We start from the raw sequence: 25,360 nt of genomic DNA on the forward strand, positions 1-25,360 counted from the left end.
GTCTGTTCTGTATTTCTGTGTTTCTTTTTCTGTTTTGCATATAGGGTTATCGTTACCATCTTTCTAAATTCCATATATATGTGTTAGTATGCTGTAATGTTCTTTATCTTTCTGGCTTACTTCACTCTGTATAAGGGGCTCCAGTTTCATCCATCTCATTAGGACTGATTCAAATGAATTCTTTTTAATGGCTGAGTAATATTCCATGGTGTATATGTACCTTCTTTTTTTTTTTTTTTAAAGAAGCCCTTGTCTTACACACACCTGCTACCCAACTCACCCATGGCTCATATATCCCTCCTAGACTTTACTGACCTATTATTTCATATATAGATATAGATATAGATATAGATGGGCTTCCATGGTGGCTCAGCGGTAAAGAATCCGCTTGCAATGCAGGAGACACAGGAGAGGTAGGTTCCACCCCTGGGTCGGAAAGATCCCCTGGAGGAGGGCATGGCAGCCCACTCCAGTATTCTTGCCTGGAGACTCCCATGGACAGAGGCACCTGGCAGGCTATAGTCCACAGGACTGCAAAGAGTGGACACGACTGAAACAATTGAGAATGCAGGCACTCATAGGGATACATACAGATCTAGCTATAAAATAATACATAAATATAAATAATAGACGGGTGGATAGATATCTAGATAGGTGGGCTTTCCAGGTGGTTCAGCAGTAAAGAATCCCCTGCCAATGCAGGAGACTTGGGTTAATTCCCTGAGTGTGTAAGATCCCCTGGAGGAGGAAATAGCAACCCACTCCAGTATTCTTGCCAGAAAAATTCGATGGACAGAGGAGCCTGGTGGGCTGCATCCCATGGGGTCGCAAAGAGCTGGATAAGACTAAAGGAAAGAAAGGTAGGTATAGATATAGATATATAAACGATAGCTGGATACACAGATGATGGATTGATCTGTCAGGCAAAAGAAATTCTAAGACTTTGGACTCAACACTTGCCATAAGCTACTAACCTATAGATTTATTCTTCAGGTGTTTCTAGAACACTTGGGAAAGAACCTGAATCAGTGCAGAGGTGAAGAAGAGAAGGTGATTTAGGCAACAAACGCCGGAGAACATCACTCCCTGGACCAAGCGTGGGTGGCACCGGAGCCCTGCGGCTGGGAGAGAGGGCAAGCGGCCAGCAGAGGTGAGGCCACAAAGTGAGCCGCAGGGAGAGCGACGGAGGCGGAGACCTGGAGGCCGGCGCGCTGGCAGGCATGGCAGGCGCGCGAGGCTGGGGTTTGAGGGGCTCGGGGAGCGGGGCGGACGCGGGGGGCGGAGCCGCGGGCCGGGCCGGGGCGGGGCGGGGCGGGGCGGGGCGGGGCGGGGACGGCCGGGAGCCCAGGCGGCGCCGCAGCCCAGCCGGACTGACGGGCGCGCGCGAGCGGCGGGCTCAGCGCATCCCCGGCTTCCGCGCCGCGCTGCTGCCCACCCGCCCGGCGGCTCCGCGGCGGGGCGGAGTCCGCGAGAGTTTGCCCCGGAGCTTGGGGAACTTTCCAGCCGAAGCTCCGCTTCCGCGAAAGCACTACCTGCTGGCGCCCTCCGCTGCCCGCGCCGCTCGCGAGGTACCCGCGGGGGATCGGCGCGTGGGGGAGCGGGCGTCCGGGATTGGGGGCGGGGGGGCGGACAGAGATTTCGGGGGCCGAGATTGCAGGGCGACGCTAGTTCCCTGCGGAGGAGGGAGGTCTGGGTGGGCGGGAGGTGCACCCTCACTTTTCCAGGTGCTTCACCTCTGCGGGAGGCATCTTTTTCTACCTCTAATCCCCTCCGCCCCTTTTGAACCCACTCCCGCTCACTTTATTGACTGTGCTGCGGGAAGGGGAATCCGGGAGATGAAGCGGGTGCGAAGACTTGGGGAGGGCTGGAGGAGAGGGGAAGGATGCCTGAACTTGGGAGCTACCTGTGCTGGATTCCTGGGCTCCGCGCGGCACCCTGCGACCCGGGGTTTTCGTGGAGCCCCCGCTCCGGGCCGAGACTGGAAAGAAGACGCCAGAAGGAGAGGTCTCGGGTTTCTGCTGCCGGTTTATCCGGTCCTCCGACGTGTTTGGCACCAAGAGGGGCATCTCTGCGGGGGTGCCCCCTTTTTGCATCTGTCCCAAACTCCGAGACCACGCAGACTCCTGCTGAGGCTGCGGGCCATCTGGGAGCCCAGATTCTATCGGGCCGGGCCGGGCCGAGGGGTTGGGGGCGCCCTGGGGAGGGGGCTCGAAGTGGGCTGGGGGGAGTAGGAACTGCGCGGTGGCTCTGCTGTCCCACCTGTCACTTCACACGGTCACCCGCTCTCTCTTCTGCCCGTCCCCACATCCTGCCCATCAGCGTGTTTCTGTTAGGAGGCTCGAGGTTGTCGTGTTTGATACCTGTCAGGAGTTATTTCCAACTAAGTTCACTGGAGCCTTGCCGGAGCGGCCGCGGGTCTTCCTGCTCTTCCTGCACGTCCGCCCCCAACTCCCTCCCAGCGGCAAACCCGTCCTGAACCGTCCCCAGGGTCTTCAAAGGGTGAGGAAGGAAATCCTACGGAGCCTGCGATGGTGTGACTTTCCCCTCATTCTGTCCTCACGACCAAATCCAAACACGGTGGGGCTTTCATAGGACTCTCCTTTAGCAGTTTTTCTAGTAATTAAGAGTATCATTTAGCAGTATTTATTTTTTAGTTTAACCACAAACATTGCGTTAATCTGTATACAATTTTATCTGTGTTGTCACAGTTCCATTGAGTTTAAAGGACAGGATGTGGGCTTCTTTTAGGCTGACATAGACATATATCTACGTACACTAAAATACAGTGTGAGTTGATATTTATCTACCTTCCTAGTTGGGTGGCCTTGGCACCAGCAGGTTCCAGTACATAATTGTAATACCATATGCCTGGCTCCCAAATTGAGGATAAGGAGGTTGTTACTGTTTTTCGTGGGCAAGGGTATCTTGGACTCCCAGATTTTATGATTGCTCAGAGGGTTTTTTCCTTTTTTTTTTTTTTTAAGGGCTTCAAATCAGCGTGAATCAGATATACAGAACAAAATTACAATTCTACCCCCATGCATCCAAAAAGAATACAATACCTGGGCACTGGTAATTGACTCAACTGTTGAGGAAAAATTTAAGTCCTCTCATCACACAGAAGCATTTTGATCAAATATCTTGCATAAGAAATAGCATGCATTGAATGACTTGAGAAAGTGAGGAGGATTTTCCTCTGGCCTCATGTGGATTTTCTGTCTTTTATTATAGTAGCATCCTTCAGAAAATGAACCTTGCAGAGAGTTGTTGGTATGTATTGACTACACCACCATATTTTTTAATACAGAGGCTTGGTGACAGTCCAAAACCATAAATGTTTTAAATCATTACCAACCATCTGTTCTCTCCCACTCACTTAAAGCCCAGTTGTTTATTTTCACAGGTATCAGAACATACATCCTCATTTCGTACATTTCCATGAATATCCCTAAAGCTGCCATGGTATCTGATCTTGACCCAAGTTCAGCAACTGTTGTGTTTGGCTGATTACCGTGTAAGCTCCTCTCATTTTATTTTCAATGCAAGAAGAAATCAAAAAAGTTGTAAAACCTTTGGCCAAGGCTGGTGTGTACTCCAGTGAAATCTCATTGCTCTTTTTTTTTTTTCCACCTTTTTGTTACCTCTCCTGATGACATCCTTTCCCTTTCTTCCTGGTCACAAGGGTAGCATAGGGGCTCTGCAGCATTGCATTAAACAGCCCCATGACTCCTGAAAATTAGTGTGGTTTCCAGAAGAATATAGCATCTTCCTGGAAGAATTGTCAAAATGGGAAGGGTCACTTACTATTCCAAACCCCAAATTAAATAGACTTAGGATATACACATTGTTTCCTGCACAAATATTGGGTATGCATAATATAGAGTATTAGATATGAATAAAATATCTGTTTACATAATTTTCTTTAGATTTGTGTTAGGGTATCTGGATGAGTTTGTATATAATCAGCATATAATGTCAAACCCTTAGTTTTGTTCATGTCCTCATTAAAGTAAGATTTGAGGTTTTGAGTCCCTCTACCGCCAATCCTGTAATGCTCTCCCATTGGGAGATGTTTGCTTTAGCTGGAACCGCAATGTTAGGATATTTTTATTACTTAAAATCAAAGTTGCATAATAATAAAAATATTGTTCTTTCAGTGTGTTCAAGACGTTGGGGAATTCTTTTTACTCAAATCTGGGTGTAATGTCCCAAAGCACTTTCATATTTTTAAGGAAAAAGATACTGGCGGTCTTGCTCACATATGCAAATAATTGATGCGTACTTGGATGAATATCAGGAACCAAAGGAGGGTGGGATTTCACCCTCTTACCTGCTACACTGCCCTGTACTGCCCTAGCCTTGAAAGCACAAGACTCCTTACTTGCTCCCAGATAGCCTTGAAAAGAATGAACCCAAACTATAGATAATTTGGAAAGTAAAGTTGCTTTTAAAAAATATGGTCTAATTTAGACCTTTGGAAAAACATAAGGCTGTGTTACGTCTTATTTTTCTGTGTACTAAAAGTGAATTATGGAGGGGGGAACAGTTTCATTACGTATAGTAAGCATTCTGAATTATTCATGTTAATGAGAGGAATAGAGGCAAAGATAATCCAAAATCACAGTTATTTAAAAAGTCATTTGTGTTTGTCTTTGGAATGTATTGTATGTTTGACTTAAAAAAAGGTATTCATTGTTACTGTGAGCAAGTTGCCTTTCTAATTACTTTGTTTGGTTTAGGTTAATTTTTAAATGAGCTTACATATCTCAAACACAAAAACTGATTTATGGGGTGGGAGGCACATGGGCAACTTGCCCAGAAACAAGCTGGGTGACAGAAATAAGCAAACCTGGTATGAAAACTTTGCAGTAAATTGTATATCACTCTCAGACAGGTAACCAAGTCTTGATTCCATACCTACTTAATGAATTTGTGATAAGGATTAGACGTGTTCCTGGAAAAAGCCCTTCAATCAAATTTGAGAAATTCATCCCCACTTTGTATGTAACAGAAGTGATTGCTCTGTTTTCTGAAGATAATAGGTGCTTCAGAAAACCGACCAGAAATATTCTAATTTTTAAATCTCACCAAACTGAATTTTTTTAAGCCTGGAGTTTTCCTAAAGCATACACATGTGTATATGTTAAGGTAATACTCCGATGCCTTATTTTTATGCATATGTTTCAAAAGCAAAGATAGCAAGTTGTCATCAGAATAAGGAATTTGGTCCATTTGCTCTCTGCACCTAGGCTCCAAATCAAAATTTTATCAAAAAGAAGCTCTCGAATATCTATTGTTATGGAGGACCTGGTTAGATAAAAGTAGTTGAAGTTCAGCAAGACCGCCAATTTAACAGATTTCTATTGTGTTTTTCAAAAGCTCCAGGGCAAAATTGGTTGTAGATGAAATAGTTACTTGGACAAGAAGTTGATTCACACCATAGCACTTGCTCTTAAACACCTCCTCTGTGGTCAGTGTTCAGTTGTATATAGATTTTGTTGAATTGTTATCTCTGTGGACTATTACAGTTTAAAGAAACCTCTATGGAGAAGGTTAAAGCTGCCAGAATATATGATTGGCTAGGCAGATAGATAAGATCATTTTTATTTCAAGAATTCAAAGCAAAACATAAAACTGTGACTTTTACAGCAGTAAGCAGGATGGAACTGGAAAACTAGTTGTCCCCTTCAGATTGGTGATTCTGTTCTCATAATAAGTGTGGTGGCTCTATCAAGTGTAGGGGGGCTTCTTTTTTAAGAGGACATTTTTGTTTTTCATAAGACATGACATTTTTTAGAAGACTTGATTGAGTACTTTAAAAAATACATTGTGGTTGGAAAGATAATTCACACCCACAGGATTTATTGTATATACATTTATTAAAGGAATCAGTTTCTTCTGAGCAGTGCCTAAGTCTTGGAATCAAAATTATGCATTTTGTGATAGAGCTGGAAAGGACCTTAAGAGCAGTTTATTCCAGTGCCCTTACGTTACAGTTAAAGGGATGGGAACCCGCAGTGATCCTGGTGAGCTGCTGAAGGTCACCCTGGTGGTTAGTGGCAGAGCAGATACTGCAGACTGGACTCACTCCTCATCCAGCTCCCTTGACTTAAGATTAGTAGCTGGATGGGGGAGTTAACTCTTTCTGGCCATCCGGGTGTCAGCTGTACACGAGAGCAAGTCAAGTGGCACAGAGGGACACACAGGAGGCGTGTAGGTTTTCTGTCTTCCGTCATGAACTGTCATTCACTGTGGACCAAACTGTAGTCCTCAACCCTCTTAGACTCTTGTCCTCTTCTTTTTTAACAAAAAAAAAATATTGATTTATTTTTGGCTGTGCTGGTCTTTGTTGTTTCACGGGCTTTTCTCTAGTTGCAGGAAGTGGGGGAAACTCAGAGTTGTAGTGTGCAGGCTTCTCTTTGCGGTGGCTTCTCTTGTTGTGGAGTGCAGGCTCTCGGGCAAGAGGGCTTCAGCGACACATGGGATCGGTACTCATGGCTCCTGGGCTTTAGAGTACCAGCTTAGCAGTCGTGGTGCACAAGCCTAGTTGCTCCGAGGCATGTGGGATCTTCCCAGACCAGGGACTGAACCTCTGTCTCCTGCATTGGCAGGTGGATTATTCAATGAGCCACCAGGGAAGCCCTGTCTTCTTCTTAATAACAGATATTTGTTATTGGTGTCTTGAACTGTAATTCATCAATAATATGATCACTGAATATATCTGTCATGAAAAAGAGCAATAAAATAAAAATAATTGGTAGTATAATGTGCATTTCACTATGCTAGTGTATAAGGGTGACTTTACATAGTAAAGAAGTCAGAAGCTTGCTTGTATGTTTATATAATGAATACATTTGGATTTAAGACAAATAAAAACATCAGAAGACCTTCCATACAGAGAGTACAGGAAAATGAAAGGAGAATAGATTAAAAGTAGCATTAGGATGATTATAAACCAGATATTTGTATATGATAACAGAGAGAAGAAAATCATGGTAATTGTTGTAGGAAAAATATGCCAAATTATAGACAGTCAGGATGGAGAAAATGTGGAAGTGTGATATTTGACAAATAAGAGACTAAATATTATTAATATTGTTCCACCAAAATCCCCACATTGCCTTATGTGACATTTTCGCCTTGTTACTAATGTGAACTCTATGTCAAAGGACTTTGCAGACTCCCCACCATATCATCAATAAAAACAAATACAATATTTCCACAATGGAAATTATTGACAGTGCTGATGCTGCCCTTTTCAGTTTATTTCTATTAATATTGTAGTTGATTAATTCTAGATTTAGGAGAAAGGTTATACAAAATGATTAAATTATTACTCACAGCAGCCTTGCTGTAAGCCATTGGGGTTTTGGTGGAAATTCTTTTATTTGTTTATTTTTTTCATTTATTTTTATTAGTTGAAGGCTAATTACTTTACAATATTGTAGTGGTTTTGTCATACATTGACATGAATCAGCCATGGATTTACATGTATTCCCCATCTCGATCCCCCCTCCCACCTCCCTCTCTACTCGATCCCTCTGGGTCTTCCCAGTGCACCAGGCCCGAGCACTTGTCTCATGCATCCAACCTGGGCTGATCTGTTTCACCATAGATAATATACATGCTTCAATGCTGTTCTCTCGAAACATCCCACCCTCGCCTTCTCCCACAGAGTCCAAAAGTCTGTTCTGTACATCTGTGTCTCTTTTTCTGTTTTGCATATAGGGTTATCATTACCATCTTTCTAAATTCCATATATATGTGCTAGTATGCTGTAATGATCTTTATCTTTCTGGCTTACTTCACTCTGTATAATGGGCTCCAGTTTCATCAATCTCATTAGAACTGATTCAAATGAATTCTTTTTAATGGCTGAGTAACATTCCATGGTGTATATGTACCACTGCTTCCTTATCCATTCGTCTGCTGGTGGGCATCTAGGTTGCTTCCATGTCCTGGCTATTATAAACAGTGCTGCGATGAACATTGGGGTGCACGTGTCTCTTTCAGATCTGGTTTCCTCGGTGTGTATGCCCAGAAGTGGTATTGCTGGGTCATGGCAGTTCTATTTCCAGTTTTTTAAGAAATCTCCACACTGTTCTCCATAGTGGCTGTACTAGTTTGCATTCCCACCAACAGTGTAAGAGGGTTCCCTTTTCTCCACACCCTCTCCAGCATTTATTGCTTGTAGACTTTTGGATAGCAGCCATCCTGACTGGCTTGTAATGGTACCTCACTGTGGTTTTGATTTGCATTTCTCTGATAATGAGTGATGTTGAGCATCTTTTCATGTTCTAGCCATCTGTATGTCTTCTTTGGAGAAATGTCTGTTTAGTTCTTTGGCCCATTTTTTGATTGGGTCATCTATTTTTCTGGAATTGAGCTGCAGGAGTTGCTTGTATATTTTTGAGATTAATCCTTTGTTGCTTCATTTGCTATTATTTTCTCCCAATCTGAGGGCTGTCTTTTCACCTTGCTTATAGTTTCCTTTCTTGTGCAAAAGCTTTTAAGTTAAATTAGGTCCCATTTGTTTATTCTTGCTTTTATTTCCAATATTCTGGGAGGTGGGTCATAGAGGATCCTGCTGTGATTTATGTCGGAGAGTGTTTTGCCTATGTTCTCCTCTAGGAGTTTTATAGTTTCTGGTCTTACATTTAGATCTTTAATCCATTTTGTGTTTATTTTTGTGTATGGTGTTAGAAAGTGTTCTAGTTTCATTCTTTTAAAAGTGGTTGACCAGTTTTCCCAGCACCACTTGTTAAAGAGGTTGTCTTTTCCCCATTGTATATCCTTGCTTCCTTTGTCGAAGATAAGGTGTCCATAGGTTCGTGGATTTATCTCTGGGCTTTCTATTCTGTTCCATTGATCTATATTTCTGTCTTTGTGCCAGTACCATACTGTCTTGATGACTGTGGCTTTGTAGTAGAGTCTGAAGTCAGGCAGGTTGATTCCTCCAGTTCCATTCTTCTTTCTCAAGATTACTTTGGCTATTCGAGGTTTTTTGTATTTCCATACAAATTGTGAGATTATTTGTTCTAGTTCTGTGAAAAATACTGTTGGTAGCTTAATCGGGATTGCATTGACTCTATAGGTTGCTTTGGGTAGTATAGCCATTTTGACAATATTGATTCTTCCAATCCATGAACATGGTATGTTTCTCCATCTGTTTGTGTCCTCTTTGATTTCTTTCATCAGTGTTTTATAGTTTTCTATGTATAGGTCTTTTGTTTCTTAGGTAGATATACTGCTAAGTATCCTTTTGTTGCAATGGTGAATGGTATTGTTTCCTTAATTTCTCTTTCTGTTTTCTCATTGTTAGTGTATAGGAATGCAAGGGATTTCTGTGTGTTAATTTTATATCCTGCAACTTTACTATATTCGTTGATTAGCTCTAGTAATTTTCTGGTAGAGTCTTTAGGGTTTTCTATGTAGAGGATCATGCCATCTGCAAACAGCGAGAGTTTCACTTCTTCTTTTCCTATCTGGATTCCTTTTACTTCTTTTTCTGCTCTGACTGCTGTGGCCAAAACTTCCAAAACTATGTTGAATAGTAGTGGTGAGAGTGGGCACCCTTGCCTTGTTCCTGATTTTAGGGGAAATGCTTTCAGTTTTTCACCATTGAGGGTAATGCTTGCTGTGGGTTTGTCATATATAGCTTTTATTATGTTGAGGTATGTTCCTTCTGTTCCTGCTTTCTGGAGAGTTTTAATCATAAATGGGTGTTGAATTTTGTCAAAGGCTTTCTCTGCATCTATTGAGATAATCATATGGTTTTTATCTTTCCATTTGTTAATGTGGTGTATTACATTGATTGATTTGCAGATATTATAGAATCCTTGCATTCCTGGGATAAAGCCCACTTGGTCATGGTGTATGATTTTTTTAATATGTTGTTGGATTCTGTTTGCTAGAATTTTGTTAAGGATTTTTGCATCTATGTTCATCAGTGATATTGGCCTGTAGTTTTCTTTTTTTGTGGCATCTTTGTCTGGTTTTGGAATTAGGGTGATGGTGGCCTCATAGAATGAGTTTGGAAGTTTACCTTCTTCTGCAATTTTCTGGAAGAGTTTGAGTAAGATAGGTGTTAGCTCTTCTCTAAAATTTGCTAGAATTCAGCTGTGAAGCCATCTGGTCCTGGGCTTTTGTTTGCTGGAAGATTTCTGATTACAGTTTCGATTTCCTTGCTTGTGATGGGTCTGTTAAGATCTTCTATTTCTTTTTGGTTCAGTTTTGGAAAGTTATACTTTCCTAAGAATTTGTCCATTTCATCCAAGTTGTCCATTTTATTGGCATAGAGCTGCTGGTAGTAGTCTCTTATGATCCTTTGTATTTCAGTGTTGTCTGTTGTGATCTCTCCATTTTCATTTCTAATTTTGTTAATTTGGTTCTTCTCCCTTTGTTTCTTAATGAGTCTTGCTAATGGTTTGTCAATTTTGTTTATTTTTTCAAAAAACCAGCTTTTAGCTTTGTTGATTTTTGCTATGGTCTCTTTAGTTTCTTTTGCGTTTATTTCTGCCCTAATTTTTAAGATTTCTTTCCTTCTACTAACCCTGGGGTTCTTCATTTCTTCCTTCTCTAGTTCCTTTAGGTGTAGAGTTAGGTTATTTGACTTTTTTCTTGTTTCTTGAGGTAAGCCTGTAATGCAATGAACCTTCCCCTTAGCACTGCTTTTACAGTGTCCCATAGATTTTGGGCTGTTGTGTTTTCATTTTCATTCATTTCTATGCATGTTTTGATTTCTTTTTTGATTTCTTCTTTGATTTGTTGATTATTTAGAAGCATGTTATTTAGCCTCCATATGTTTGAATTTTTAATAATTTTTTTCCTGTAATTGAGATCTAATCTTACTATACTATGGTCAGAAAATATGACTGGAATGATTTCAGTTTTTTTGAATTTACCAAGACTAGATTTATGGCCCAGAATGTGATCTATTCTGGAGAAGGTTCCGTGTGCACTTGAGAAAAAGGTGAAGTTGATTGTTTTGGGGTGAAATGTCCTATAGATATCAATTAGGTCTAGCTGGTTCATTGTGTCATTTAAAGTTTGTGTTTCCTTGTTAATTTTCTGTTTAGCTGATCTATCCATAGTTGTGAGTGGGGTATTAAAGTCTCCCACTATTATTGTGTTACTATTAATTTCCTCTTTCATACTCGTTAGCGTTTGCCTTACATATTGCGGTGCTCCTGTGTTGGGTGCATATATATTTATAATTGTTATATCTTCTTCTTAGATTGATCCTTTGATCATTATGTAGTGTCCTTCTTTGTCTCTTTTCACAGCCTTTATTTGAAAGTCTATTTTATCTGATATGAGTATTGTGACTCCTGCTTTCTTTTGGTCTCTGTTTGCATGAAATATTTTTTTCCAGCCCTTCACTTTTAGTCTGTATGTGTCCCTTGTTTTGAGGTGGGTCTCTTGTAGACAGCATATATAGGGGTCTTGTTTTTGCATCCATTCAGCCAGTCTTTGTCTTTTGGTTGGGGCATTCAATCCATTTACATTTAAGGTAATTATTGATAGGTGTGGTCCCGTTGCCATTTACTTTCTTGTTTTGGGTTCACGTTTATACAACCTTTCTGCATTTCCTGTCTAGAGAAGATCCTTTAGAAGAGCTGGTTTGGTGGTGCTGAATTCTCTCAGCTTTTGCTTGTCTGTAAAGCTTTTGAATTCTCCTTCATATCTGAATGAGATCCTTGCTGGGTACAGTAATCTAGGTTGTAGGTTATTCTCTTTCATTACGTTAAGTATGTCCTGCCATTCCCTTCTGGCCTGGAGGGTTTCTATTGATAGATTAGCTGTTATCCTTATGGGAATCCCTTTGTGTGTTATTTGTTGTTTCTCCCTTGCTGCTTTTAATATTTGTTCTTTGTGTTTGATCTTTGTTAATTTGATTAATATGTGTCTTGGGGTGTTTTGCCTTGGGTTTATCCTGTTTGGGACTCTCTGGGTTTCTTGGACTTGGGTGGCTATTTCCTTCCCCATTTTAGGGAAGTTTTCAGCTATTATCTCCTCGAGTATTTTCTTATGGCCTTTCTTTTTGTCTTCTTCTTCTGGGACTCCTATGATTCGAATGTTGGGGCATTTCACATTGTCCCAGAGGTCCCTGAGGTTGTCCTCATTTCTTTTAATTCTTTTTTCTTTTTTCCTCTCTGCTTCATTTATTTCCACCATTTTATCTCCTACCTCACTTATCCTATCTTCTGTATCCGTTATTCTACTCTTGTTTCCCTCCAGAGTGTTTTTTTTATCTCATTTATTGCATTATTCATTTTTAATTGACTCTTTTTTATTTCTTCTAGGTCCTTATTAAACATTGCTTGCATCTTCTCAATCTTTGTCTCCAGGCTATTTATCTGTAACTCCATTTTGTTTTCAAGATTTTGGATCATTTTTATTATCATTATTCTAAATTCTTTTTCAGGTAGATTCCCTATCTCCTCCTCTTTTGTTTGGCTTGGTGGGCATTTTTCATGTTCCTTTACCTGTTGGGTATTTCTCTGCCTTTTCATCTTGTTTAGATTGCTGTGTCTGGAGTGGGATTTCTGTATTCTGGAGGTCTGTGGTTCCTTTTTAATGTGGAGGTTTCACCCAGTGGGTGGGGTTGGACGATTGGCTTGTCAAGGTTTCCTGGTTAGGGAAGCTTGCGTCGGTGTTCTCGTGCGTGGAACTGGATTTCTTCTCTCTGGAGTGCAATGGAGTGTCCAGTAATGAGTTTTGAGATGGGTCTATGTGTTAGGTGTGACTTTGGGCAGCCTGTATGTTGATGCTCAGGGCCATGTTCCTGCATTGCTGGAGAATTTGCGTGGTATGTCTTGCTCTGAAACTTACTGGCTCTTGGGTAGTGGTTGGTTTCAGTGTAGGTATGGAGGCTTTTGGATGGTCTCTTATTACTTAATGTTCCATGTAGTCAGGAGTTTTCTGGTGCTCTCAGGTTTTGGGCTTAAGTCTCCTGCACCTGGATTTCAGTTTTATTCTTCCGGTAGTCTCAAGACTTCTCCAACTATACAGCACTGATAATAAAACTTCTAGGTTAATGGTGAAAAGATTCTCCACTGTGAGGGACACCCAGAGAGGTTCACAGAGTTACATGAAAAAGAGGAGAGGGAGGAGGGAGATAGAGATGAGCAGGAGGAGAAAAAGGGGGACTCAAGAGGAGAGAGACAGATCTACACAGTTGTCTGTTCCCAGAGTGTTCTCCGTAGCCCAGACACCCACAAAGATTCACAGAATTGGATTGGGAAGAGAAGGGGAAAGGAAGAAATAGAGGTGTTCTGAGGTAGAAAACAGAGAGTCAAAAGTGGGAGAGAGTAATCAACACACTCCTGAGTAAAAATGGGAACTGAATGTTGGATTCTTAAATGTCCAAAATTTATATCACATACTGAAAAACAAAGATTAAAAATCTAGAGTAGAGGTTAGACTCTTAAAAATACAATATTGAAAACAAAAACACAAAAAATTTTAGAAATATATATGAAGTTCAGTTTAAAAATAGGGCTTCTCTTTTTTTTTTCCCCAAGGTTATAGTGAAATGAAAATGAAAATTAAGGAGTAGTAGAGGAGTAATAGAGTACTTTAAAAGAAAATAAGAGAAAAAAAAAAAAGAAAAAAAATTTTTTTCCTAATTAAAAAAATCATAAAAATATATGAAAATGAAAGTTAAGGAGTAATGGGGGAGTAATACGGAATTAAAAAAAAAAAGAGAGAGAAAAAATAAAAAAGAAAAGAAAAGAAAAAAAATTTTTTTAATTAAAAAAAAAGGTAAAAATATATCTAGGAATTTCTCTGGAGCTGTTGTGGTCAGTGTGGGTTCGGTTCAGTTTCAGATAGCTCCTCATTCCATCGTACACTTCTCAATATCTATAGGCCTCTTCTGCTGTAGTCGGTGTTATCTACAGGGATTTTAATCTGTTGCACCGGTCCATTCTGAAATGGTTCCCTTTGTTTATTTGGCTTCTGTTTGTCGGTCTCTTCAGTGTCTAATTTCTGCCCTGACACAGGCGGGCGGAGGTGGTCTCTTGTTCAGGTTTGCTAGTTCAGTCCTGTTGCGGGGAGGGGGTGGGGGACTGCTTTCCCCGTCTACACTGCTCAGGCTCCCGGCTGCTCTATATGGAGCGGGCCCTGTGTTGCCTGCGGTTCCAGTTTTCGGGTGCTCCACAAAAGCGCGGACTCGGTTGCGCCTGCGTTTTGTGCCTTCCCCCGCCTGAGCAGCTCAGGCAGCCAGGAGCTTGGCGGGCGCACTCTCCCCGGGTGTGGCGCGCCTTCTCCCCTCCGCGGCCGCAGCCTCAGTTTCCACCCGCGCCCAGTCGGGTGCGTGCGCCTTCCCCCATCTGCGGCCCCAGCCCCAGTCCCCGCTCGCGCTGGTCGGGTGCCTGCACCCTGTGTCTCGCAGCGACCCTCCTGGGGGATGTCGGCCATCCAGAATCTCAGGAGGTCTTTGGTTAGAAACTGGAGGCCTGTTTGCAGTGTGGCAGGGGATGCTGCCTCTGGGGCCGAGTTTGCCCCTTTCCCCTCCCCCCTGCCTCCTGCCTCCGGCGGGGCTGGGCTGGTCCGCAGCCGGCTAGCTCTTCTCTGGATTTGCTCAGACCCTTTGTTCTGCGAACGGCTGGCAGTGTGTTCGGGCTGGTTAATTTTCTCTCTCTCTTTTGCTGTCCCACAGTTTGAGTTGCTATCTCACAAAAGCTCCCTCCGATTGCCCTCAGGGCATTCAGGCCCGGTCCTTACCCTAAGCAATGCCGCCCCCCCACCCCCCTCCGTTCCGCCCCCACTTGCTGGTGGCGGTTGCGGGGGTCTGGGGTACTTTTCTGCTGGGAGTTGCTTTTAGGCATGTAATCTGTGGGTTTTATTTATTTTTCCTCCCAGTTAGGTTGCTCTCCGAGATTCGAAAACTTCCCCCAGAACCGCCAGTGCGAGGGTTTCCTGGTGTTTGGAAACTTCCTCTATTAAGACTCCCTTCCTGGGACGGGTCTCCGTCCCTAGCTCTTTTGTCTCTCTTTTTATCTTTTATATTTTGTCCTACCTCCTTTTGAAGACAATGGGCTGCTTTTCTGGGCGCCTGATGACCTCAGCTAGCGATCAGAAGTTGTTTTGTGGAGTTTGCTCAGCGTTCAGTTGTTCTTTCAATGAATTTGTAGGGGAGAAAGTGGTCTCCCCGTCCTATTCCTCCGCTATCTTGGCTCCTCCTTGGAAATTGTTTTAAAATGCTTAGTTATGATTATGTACCAGATTCTGCAAGTTGATATTCATTACAAATTTAATTCAGGGGAACACTGCTTGTCACTAAGTCATGTCCAACTCTTTGCAACCCCGTGGACTGTAGCCCGCCAGTCTCCCCTGTCCATGAAATTTCCCAGGCAGGAATACTGGAGTGGGTTGTCATTTCCTTCTTCATGGACTCTTCCTGACCCAGGGATCGAACCCGAGTCTCCTGCTTGGCAGATGGATTCTTTATCCCTGAGCCACCTGGGAAGCAACAGTGCATGTTGTTTGAGATGAGCTGTGTGCTTGGTCGCTCAGTTGGGTCTGACTTTTTGTGACCCCGTGGACTGTAACCCACCAGGATCTTCTGTCCATGGGGATTCTCCAGGCAAGAATACTGGAGTGGGTTGCCATGCCCTCCTCCAGGGGATCTTCTCAACCCAGGGATCAAATTCATGTTTCCTGCATTGCAGATGGATTCTTTACCATCTGAGCCACCAGGGAAGCCTGTTGTTTGAGATGCTTAGGGGGAATTCTTCATCAAAACATCCCTAAGAATGAACAGAACTCCCCTCTCTTAATGATGTGACAAACCTCAAATCCTTCCCAAAATATTCTCTAGGGGCAGTCTGGCCCTGATGAGAGTCACAGGGCTAGATAAACAAGATTGTCAGGTTCTAAAAAAATTTTTGTTCATTTTTTATTAAAATATAGTTGATTTACAATGTTGTGTTAGTCCTTCCTACAAGGGAAAAGAATCTGAAAAAGAGTAGATATAGATAAACAAGATTTTTATGATGGCATGAGTTATTTTTCATACCCTTACCCAATCCTTACTTCTTTTAAGTGGGACCATCCCATTGTTTACTGATCTTTGCCTTTAGTGGACCAGGATTACAAATTTCACTGCCCATCAAACTCAAGTTCATGTTCTTATCTTTCTCTCTCTCTCACCTTTATAAAGTGTGTATGTTAGTGGCTCCATCATGTCCAACTCTTTGCAACCCCATGGACTATAGCCTACCAGGCTTCTCTGTCCATGGGATACTGGAATCGGTGGCCATTCCTTTCTCCAGGAGATCTTCACAACCCAGGGGTCAAATTTGGGTCTCCTGCATTAGAGGCCGATTCTTTACCATCTAAGCCACCAGTGAACCCCCCAGATTTACTACTTCATTGTTTCTCTTAGGAATCTATCTTTTATTGGTGACTGTGAATGTCAACAAACTAACAAGCAAGCTGGGTAATATTTTACTTCTCCCATGCCTTAACCTTGTGTAAAGGCATATCTCCAGAAAGCATTGAAGGCTTTTGTATAGAGAGACAATGTATACATGCACACATGTGTGTATATGCATGTATATGTATAGATGTACATGTTATATATGTCTATGTATGTGTATACATACAAAATTTCAGGCACTGAAAAATAGGAAAAGGAGGCATTATTTGATATTATATTTTTAATGCCCTTGAAACGTGCTTATGCAAGCAAAGAACTGAACTGGTCTAATATTGGAAGTTGCATCATAAAACATAGTGCTGTGAAGTATGTCCATAGCAGAGACCAAAATTTGTTACAAAGGCAAATAGTGAAAGTGAAGTCACTCAGTCGTGTCTGACTGTTTGCGGTCCCATGGACTGTAGCCTACCAAGTTCCTCCATCCATTGGATTTTCCAGGCAAGAATACTAGAGTGGGTTGCCATTTCCTTCTCCAGATACAAATGCAAATAAATTGTTGTGTTAGAATTTTTTGTATTACTTTAGTTAAGTGTGTCCTGTGCTGGCACATGGGAGTTGGAGGTGGGGTTCATATGTACTGAGTGCTCAGTCATATCTGACTCTTTGTGACCCCATGGACTGTAGCCCACCAGGCTCCTCTCTGCATGGGATTTTCCAGGAAAGATTACTGAAGTTGGGTTGCCATTTCCCCCTCCAGGGGAACTTCCCAACCCAGGGATCAAAGCCGTGTCTCCTGCATTGGCAAGCGGATTCTTTACCACTGAGCTAGAGAGGGAGAGGTATAGACAATTCTGTTGTCTTAGATGTATTTTGTCTATGCACTGTTGCCACACTGACATCTCTTCTTGTGTAGTATATAGTAGTTGCAGAGAGACTAGAGGCGTTTGAAGATTGCCCACATACACAACTTATGAGAGAGTATGGGATCCCAGAAGCAAGGAGGAAATTGAGAGTGGAACTCAAATTTTCTTACTTTTACTGGTTTGTTTACTAGACCATAACACAAGACCTGCTCTTGGGAACTGAGTTATTAGATAATGTCATTTCAGTGTTAGCTACTGCAAGCATCTTGAATTTGCCAAATTGTAAGGAAGATATTTTTTTCTTAGATTAAATTCCGTGGTGAGTTCCTCTAAGATGTCTTTTGTAACATTGTATGTCTTACTCTTTTTACTTACTCCTTTTAAAGAAAGAAAGTTTTTAATGCTAACTCTTTAACAGCTAAGATTGAAATCACAGTATGTGTATGTGTATGTGTGTGAATAACCAGTTGCTTTGACACAATCACAAGATTCTTTACATAGAAGGGCATGTTTTACCCAATCAAGAGTGGCAGATTTTGCTACAAAAGGGATGAGGGAATTGTACAAAACACAATTTGATCTGTGATTATTTTGCCGTATAGTGTTCATTCTTACTGTAAGCTTCTTGGTCAATTGAATAGCCCAGCATTCAAACTCAGACTGACCTCTAACTCATTTTGATCCATTTTTGTTACAATTTCTAATAAGAATCTACTGGTGCAGTGGGATTTGAGGGAAGATGAAATTGAGGGGGCTAAATTGTGGCAGTGATAAGGAAAATAAGGAGCTTCTTTCATTTGAGCAACACAAAGATCTTTATAGACAGCACAATTTTATTGGAATATCTGCCTTTTCTAGGTGTGCTTTTTACTCTTGCAGAGAACGGAGGCAAAGATTGTGAAAGTAAAGCCCTTCCTCCCCTTTGTACCTGTAATAGTGCCACACGGGAGAAAACCTTCTTTGTCAAAATAAACAGATAGAACACATTCCAATCATAGTGTCTCCTTTTGCCTTAGGACCTCAGTACTCCCCTAAACTGAAATCTAAAACACTAGAGAACCTAGTTATTAAAAGAAACACACCCAGTTAGTGTAGTCGTGTAGTAAAAGAAATTTTCAGGATACACATGAAAATGGGAAAGACAACTTTGCCAATTCAAATGAAGAACATTACACTTAATACTGCATTAGTTTCAGGAGTTCAAAGCTCACTTAGCTTGTCTTTTTTGTAACCAGTGGGGTTAAAGCTATGACTCAAAGTTACAGGTTACTTTAAGCAGATACAAAGATTTAGATAAAAATTATAATATTGATCATATACTTAGAAAAGCGATTTCAAAATTAAAATGTGAGCACAAATTTTTAGAAATATATCTCTAAATAAGTTTTGATTTTTCCACAGCACCCTTGGAGAGTAAATTAGTATAAGGGTAGTTTTCTCTCTCTCCCCTGCTCCAAATCAGTTTTCTCAATGCAGTAGTAAGTGTAATGTTCTTCATTTGAATTGGCAAAGTTGTCTTTCCCATTTTCATGTGTATCCTGAAAATTTCTTTTACTACACGACTACACTAACTAGGTGTATTTCTTTCAATAACTAGATTCTTTAGTGTTTTAGATTTCAAATATGTTTAGATGTTAGTGACGTTATTGGACTAAAAGCAGTAACTACCAATGTTATTCTAGTGTTAAATATTAGAAGTATTTTACCTTCTAATATTTGTGCTTTACTTTCAATTAGGAATTTTTACCATCAGAGAATGAGATTCTGTTACTGTGATGGGCTTGGCCTTCAGTTGAATGCACTGTTATGGTCTTACTTGTTATTTGTTGTCGGAGCCCAAGTTATGCAGATTATTAAATATTTTAAATATTAATTCTGCACTTACATTATCACTTTTGTGACTTCATTATAGCTAGCTAGCTTTCACTTGCTAAATGTATATATGTATATTTCTGTATGTGTGTATATATATGTGCATATATGTATATATATATATATATATATGTCACTTGCTAAAAAGTCCAGCAAATAATATTTTCAGATTTTGCAGATCAGGAAATTATGACAGCATTTAGAATAGAAATGGCTTTACAAATGAATGAATTCTCGAGTAGCAGAGGTTGTTCATCTAGTACCTTAGAACTTTGATTCACCTTTAGTTTTCCCGACATGTAAATATCACATGCTGCCCAATACGATTCCTTGAAATTACTGGCATTTATTTTATTCAGAGCACTCTACAAAACCTGATTATGGCTCTGAAAGTCCCTCTAAATTCTCCCCTTATAGATCCAGCTCTGTACTTTGTGTTTCTTCCTGTCCATCTTAAGCATCAAATGAAACATGTCAGAATCAATGTTCTCTGCCCATCTCACCTCAATCTCCAGGATTCCCCAGCTCCCAATCTGGAATTTATCTTTGATGTTCCCTCTCCATCCACTCCATATCAAAGCCGTCACCCAGTCATTGATTGTTACCTCCAAAGGATGTTGCATACCTTCCTTGGTTCCTCACCCAAGTCTCAGCTTTCCCCATCCATTGTGTGGAAAGCTACAGGGATTTTATAACTGGTCCCCTGGCATCCATGTTGCTCCCCCTCCAGATCCATCCTCCAGTAACATGAGAGGAGATTTGCAAGATGCAAATATGATAACTGTCACCCCTTCAGTTACACATGCTACCTAAGTGGATTGCTGTTGCTTTAAGATAAAGACCAAAATTGTGCTCCTCCAGTTTCATGTCAGTATCTCCACTCCTTCTTTCCACTTCAGCTACTTGTCTTTCTTCCAGTTGCTCTGAGTCTCTCTGCTCTCTCCCATTCTCACATCTGTAAACCCAGGGACCCAAACATTGCCTAGTTCACTCTTGGTTGACTCAGATATCAACCCAAATGGCACTTCCTCAGGTGATCCTTGTTAATGTCCTAGACTGAGCAAAATCCCCTTATAATATACACACGTATGTATTTGTTTGCATGCATGTATCCATATTTATGTATCCATATGTAAAATATGGATTTATCTATATATATACTATAAATATAGATTTATAAATATGGATATATATATTTATGTATCCAGGTGGCTCAGTTGTAAAGAATCCACCTGTCAATGCAGGAGATGTGGGTTCGATCCCTGGGTCGAGACGATCCCCTGGAGAAGGAAATGGCAACCCACTCCATATTCTTGCCTGGAAAATTCCAGAAACAGAGGAGCCTGGAGGGCTACCATCCATGGAGTCACAGAGTTGAATCCAACTGAGCAACTGAGTTCACACGCACATCCCTCATCTCAGCTAGTTGCAAATTCACATTTATTTGTGAAACTGTTTAATTCATCCCTAAGGGAGGGACCCGTCTAGAAATCTGGGTCCTTATATACCTGGAAAATATGGCAGTGCTCACTCAGTGGAAGTACAATAAGTCTTTGTTGAGTAAATGTTAGCTGGGCATCCTGTCTTTAACCCCCATTGTGCACATGCATACACATATATTACACACAAGCACACACCTCACACCCACCCACACATTCTAAGATAAATATGTAAATAAATAACTTGAAGGCTACAAGACCCCATATTTTACTTTCTTTGTGACCTCTTCAAATATCACACTTCTCTTCAGTTTCTCTTTCCTCTCAGTGATTCATTCAGAGGTAACTTCACTAGTGCTACATTTGCTTATAAAATGAGGTTGGTCTATTGAATTTTTTACCAGAAAAAAAAAAAAAAAAAAGGCCAGGCATTTCTTTACATTATTTCCCTTGATAAATTCAGGAATTGTAAAAGGCTTTACTATACGGGGGATTTATGCTATGCTGTTTGTGCATATTTTGGCACATATTTTGTACATAAGATTGTACCACATTGGAGAAAAGAAAAAGAAAATCCTTTGGAGTTTTCCTATCTATATGATTTCCATGTGGAAATAAAGAAAATGAAGGAGAACAAAGATTAAGATAATAAATAGATGAATTTGAAAGAGCAACATAAAAATCTATGTTGTAAAAGTCTGAATTTTTAAGAATTGCAAAAAGGCTTCGAACTGTGGCATAACTCGTTAAGGAAGACACCTATCATACTGCCTGGCACCTACTGTGTTCTGGGTACTATTCTAATTGTGCCTCACTTCAAATCACTGCATTAAAATTGAATTAGTCTTATTTTTATGTAAAACCTTCTTGATTGAACTACTTTAGAGGAGTATCTGTTAAGCCTGGGATATTTTGTCCCCCAAAAACAAGGAATTGCTCAAAAGCTGGTAGACACACATCAGAAGGACATAAGAGCAAGATTTTAGGGGTACCCACTGGCCCAACTTGCATATCATTTGAAGATAAAAAGTATTAATGTATGTTATGGATTAGAGCACATTGAATAAGAATCCATGAGCCCGTAGTGTGTGCAGATTCGGTAAATAGAAGGAAAAGCTGTTTTATTGAAGAGTACAAACAAATGATTACAATAAACGCTAGAACTATAAAGTCACTTTTTGCAACTACTGTTACAAGAATAATCAAAGGATAATCCACCCCTGGGTGAATGGTTGGTGGGGACAGGATGGTCACACTAACTCTACATGTCAGCCCTCAGATTGCTTATTAAATACAAGGAGGGAAAGATCCTTTTGTAGGATGATAACAAGCAGATACCTGCTTATCCAAGGGACCACACTTGATGTCACCAAGAGTGGACAAACGGATGTCATTTATCTCTTGATACAATATACACATAAAGCAGGACAGTCCCCTCTGAATTTATTTTGCCAGAAGTGACTCTCCTAAAACTAACCTTATGGAAACAATCAGACAAATCCGAATTGGTAGATATTCTTCAATACAGCTGACCTGGACACTTCGAAAAGGTCAGCGTCACTAAAAATAATCTGGGAAAACTGTTCAGTATTAAAAGAGACTAGAAGAAAGGTCAGGCTTCCCAGGTGGCTCAGTGGTAAAGAACCTGTCTGCCAATGCAGGAGATGCAAGAGACATGGTTTTGATCACTAGGCCAGGAAGATCCCCTGGAGGAGGGAATGGTAACCCATTCCAGTATTGCCTAGGAAATCCCACGAACAGAGGAGGCAGGCAGCTACAGTCCATGGGGCTGCAAAAAGTTGGACAAGCCTGAGCATGTACACATATTTCTGAAGAAATGGCAACTAAATGCAAGATATCCTTCATGATTAGATTCTGAATGAGAATAAAATAACTGTAGAGGATATATTAGGCCAATTGGATGGAATCTAGATTTGGGTTGTAGATCATACGTAGTATTACACTCATGTTAAATCCTGTAATCCTATTGGGATCATGTAGGAGAATGTGTTTTGGGAAAGAAGATATATTTTAAAGTACTCAGCGATGAAACTTCATGGTCTCTGCCATTTTCTTTCATGTGATTTTGTAAAACCTTTTTTTTTTAAATATGGGAAAGAGATAAAAGAAGATGTGTCAAAATATTAACAATTATTTAATCACATTAAAGATTGTATGATATTACTGCTAATTTTCCATAGTTGGTTTTCAAAATAAAAATTGGGTAAGCTATTCTGTGATTTTAAACCAGCTATACAACAGATGAAATTGTCACATTGTGTTGAAGTGAGTTAGCATGGGTGAAAGCAGTTTCATTGATCAGTTAGTCAAGTGTCCTCTTCAAGGTGCCTAAATACTTCATTCACCATCCCATAATTATCCATAACTTATATTTACACACTTAAGAAAAAGCTATCCTTAAAAAATATGTTGTGGCAATATAGGATACAATACGGAATAGGATATGATCAGGAACTATTAGATAAAGTAGTAATTTTTCCCATTTTTCAGTTAGATATGAGAAGTTTTCAACATGTGAAATTTTTAAGGAGTAATTGGGCAACGTGGTAATATGTTTTTTTCTTCTTCCATGTTTTTGCTTAACATTTCATGCTTGCCTATAAAATGGAGTGTAAGATTACTGGTGACTTTCAGTGAAAGATCCAGAACATAGCAGAATGCAGTGTGCAGTGTAGAATAGATTTGGCCAAGGCCCCAGTAGGATTTAGGATCCAGTGTGATTCTCAACTGTACCTCATCAAAGGCAGACTAGCACTATTAGTGCTTGTGTGTTACAAACAGGTATTTAAAGCCCAATATTTTGCACGCGTGCCCAGTCGTGTCTGACTCTTTGCGACCCTGTGGACTGTACACCCAGCCAGGCTCCTTTGTCCGTGAGGTTTTCCCAGCAGGAATACTGCAGTGGATTGCCATTTTCTCCTCCAGGGGATCTTCCCATCCAGGGATAGAACCCATGTCTTCTGCATCTCCTGCATTGGCAGGCAAATTATTTACCACTGAGTCAGCTGGGAATATCAGAGCCCAATATCGTAGATTCACAAGTATCAGAAAACAGAGCTCTCTGTTTAGTCAAAAGTGAGAGTCAGTTCTGTATGAAGCACAAAGTAAGAGGTTGAATTATTTAAAAGTTACAGAATTTTAATACAAAATATCTTTTCAGGAAGGTTTCAACTTGAAGGTAAACATTCAAGATATTCCTCCTATCATTTAAGTATATAATGTAGTATTTCAGGTCAGCTTCCTGTAAGAATACTTTTCTGATAACATTTAGGACTGCTTCAATATGTACCTTGCACTTATTCAGAATAAGTGGAGTAGTGCGTCTTGATATATGATGGAAAAAGAACTTCTAGATCTTCTTGTATCTTAAGATAAACCAAAGGCAAAACTATTAATAGAGTTCTTTTCCCTTATATTTCATTTGTGTCTGTGTGATCTCAGTTTTCAGTTGTGTCCAACTCTTTGGGACCCCATGGACTGTTGCCTGCCAGGCTCCTCTGTCCATGGAATTTCCCAGGCAAGAATGCTGGAGTGGATTGCCATTCCCTTCTCCAGGGGATGGACCCAGGGATTGAACCTGCATTGGCAGGTGAATTCTTTACCTCTGAGCCACCGAAATACCATTTGATATGCTAGTCATAAATTATTATAAATTCTAAGAAGCAGAAGAGATTTGAGTTTTTAAAAAATCTTAAAGAATCAGTTTCTTGATACTTCCAGTTTATACTGGCTAGAGACTAAATTTCACTATGATAAGAAACTAAACTTCAGCTTCTATTAAGACAGAATTAAGTAAAACTTGGAATTGTTTTTAATAAGGGAAAAATAGTAAATTATTTGGGGTAGAGAGTTGATTCTTAAAAGTTTGGATTATTTTCAAATAAAGGTAATAATAGCTTTAGTTATTATACCATTGACCACCCCACTCACTCCCCACCACTGCCCGCCACTCCCCACTCCAAGCTGCTCATATACATTTTAGTAGTTAAGACAGTGAATAACATGTTGCTGTAAGGGGGACACATTTTTTTTTTTTAACAACTCATTTAATGGCAACTGTAATCATCCAACTAGCAATGGTTATCTTCAAAAATTATCACACTAGCTGTGCTACCATTTCTCAAAGTTGATCAGATACCTAGAGTCACAGACAATTCCCACACAAGATACGTCGTGTAAATCAGACTTGGTTTATCACCAGCATTTATAAAACCAGACCTAGGCAAAGAACTAGGTCTGGGGACACATGCATGGTCTTAATATAGTGAATGTTTAGCCTGCCCTGATTATTACAAAATCAGAACAGCGAGAATATTCGCAGAGGGGGACACATTTTTAAGACTTGAGGGCTGAGTGTAACTGAATTTTGTGATCTCATTAAACTATTAATATATGTTATTTCATATTTTTAAAAAAGTTCTAAGACCATGAACAATGTAAGTTAAAAGTTGTTTGAATTTACAGCAATAAGAGAAGCAAACTTCCATATAGAATTTGGCTTTAAAAGCAAACAGCTATGTGAACAATTTGTTAGGTAATTATTAGCTGGAAGCTATTTGTACTCTGAGTTTATTGAATATACACATATGATAATAAGAATTTGCACAAATAGAACCTTTTGATAATAAATCCACGTGAGAGATCCTGGCTTGGGGGAGTAATTCTAGATATTTTAAGCATATTGAATTCCCTGCACACAGAATGCAGAACTCTTGCCCAAGTATGTAACTATTTTTCATTCATGATGCTTAATAGGTCATTTTACCTAAAGTCTCGGA

General features: G+C 40.5%; 1 protein-coding gene and 1 non-coding gene across 2 annotated transcripts in view; one reads left to right on the top strand and one right to left on the bottom strand.

Annotated features, from left to right (window-relative positions):
• The first annotated feature begins 1,366 nt into the window (after positions 1–1,366).
• Positions 1,367–25,360, top strand: part of CHST9 (carbohydrate sulfotransferase 9) — a 285,080-nt gene continuing 261,086 nt past the window's right edge. The window contains exon 1 of the mRNA XM_043889202.1: positions 1,367–1,568. The gene's annotated coding sequence lies outside the window, so the exon portion shown is untranslated. The remainder of the gene's footprint in view (positions 1,569–25,360) is intronic.
• Positions 24,772–24,903, bottom strand: LOC122685080. Its single transcript, XR_006338252.1, has one exon. It is a non-coding gene; the product is annotated as a small nucleolar RNA SNORA72 (small nucleolar RNA).

Source organism: Cervus elaphus, chromosome 27, assembly GCF_910594005.1.
Source record: "Cervus elaphus chromosome 27, mCerEla1.1, whole genome shotgun sequence".
NCBI classification, from domain to species: domain Eukaryota; kingdom Metazoa; phylum Chordata; class Mammalia; order Artiodactyla; family Cervidae; genus Cervus; species Cervus elaphus.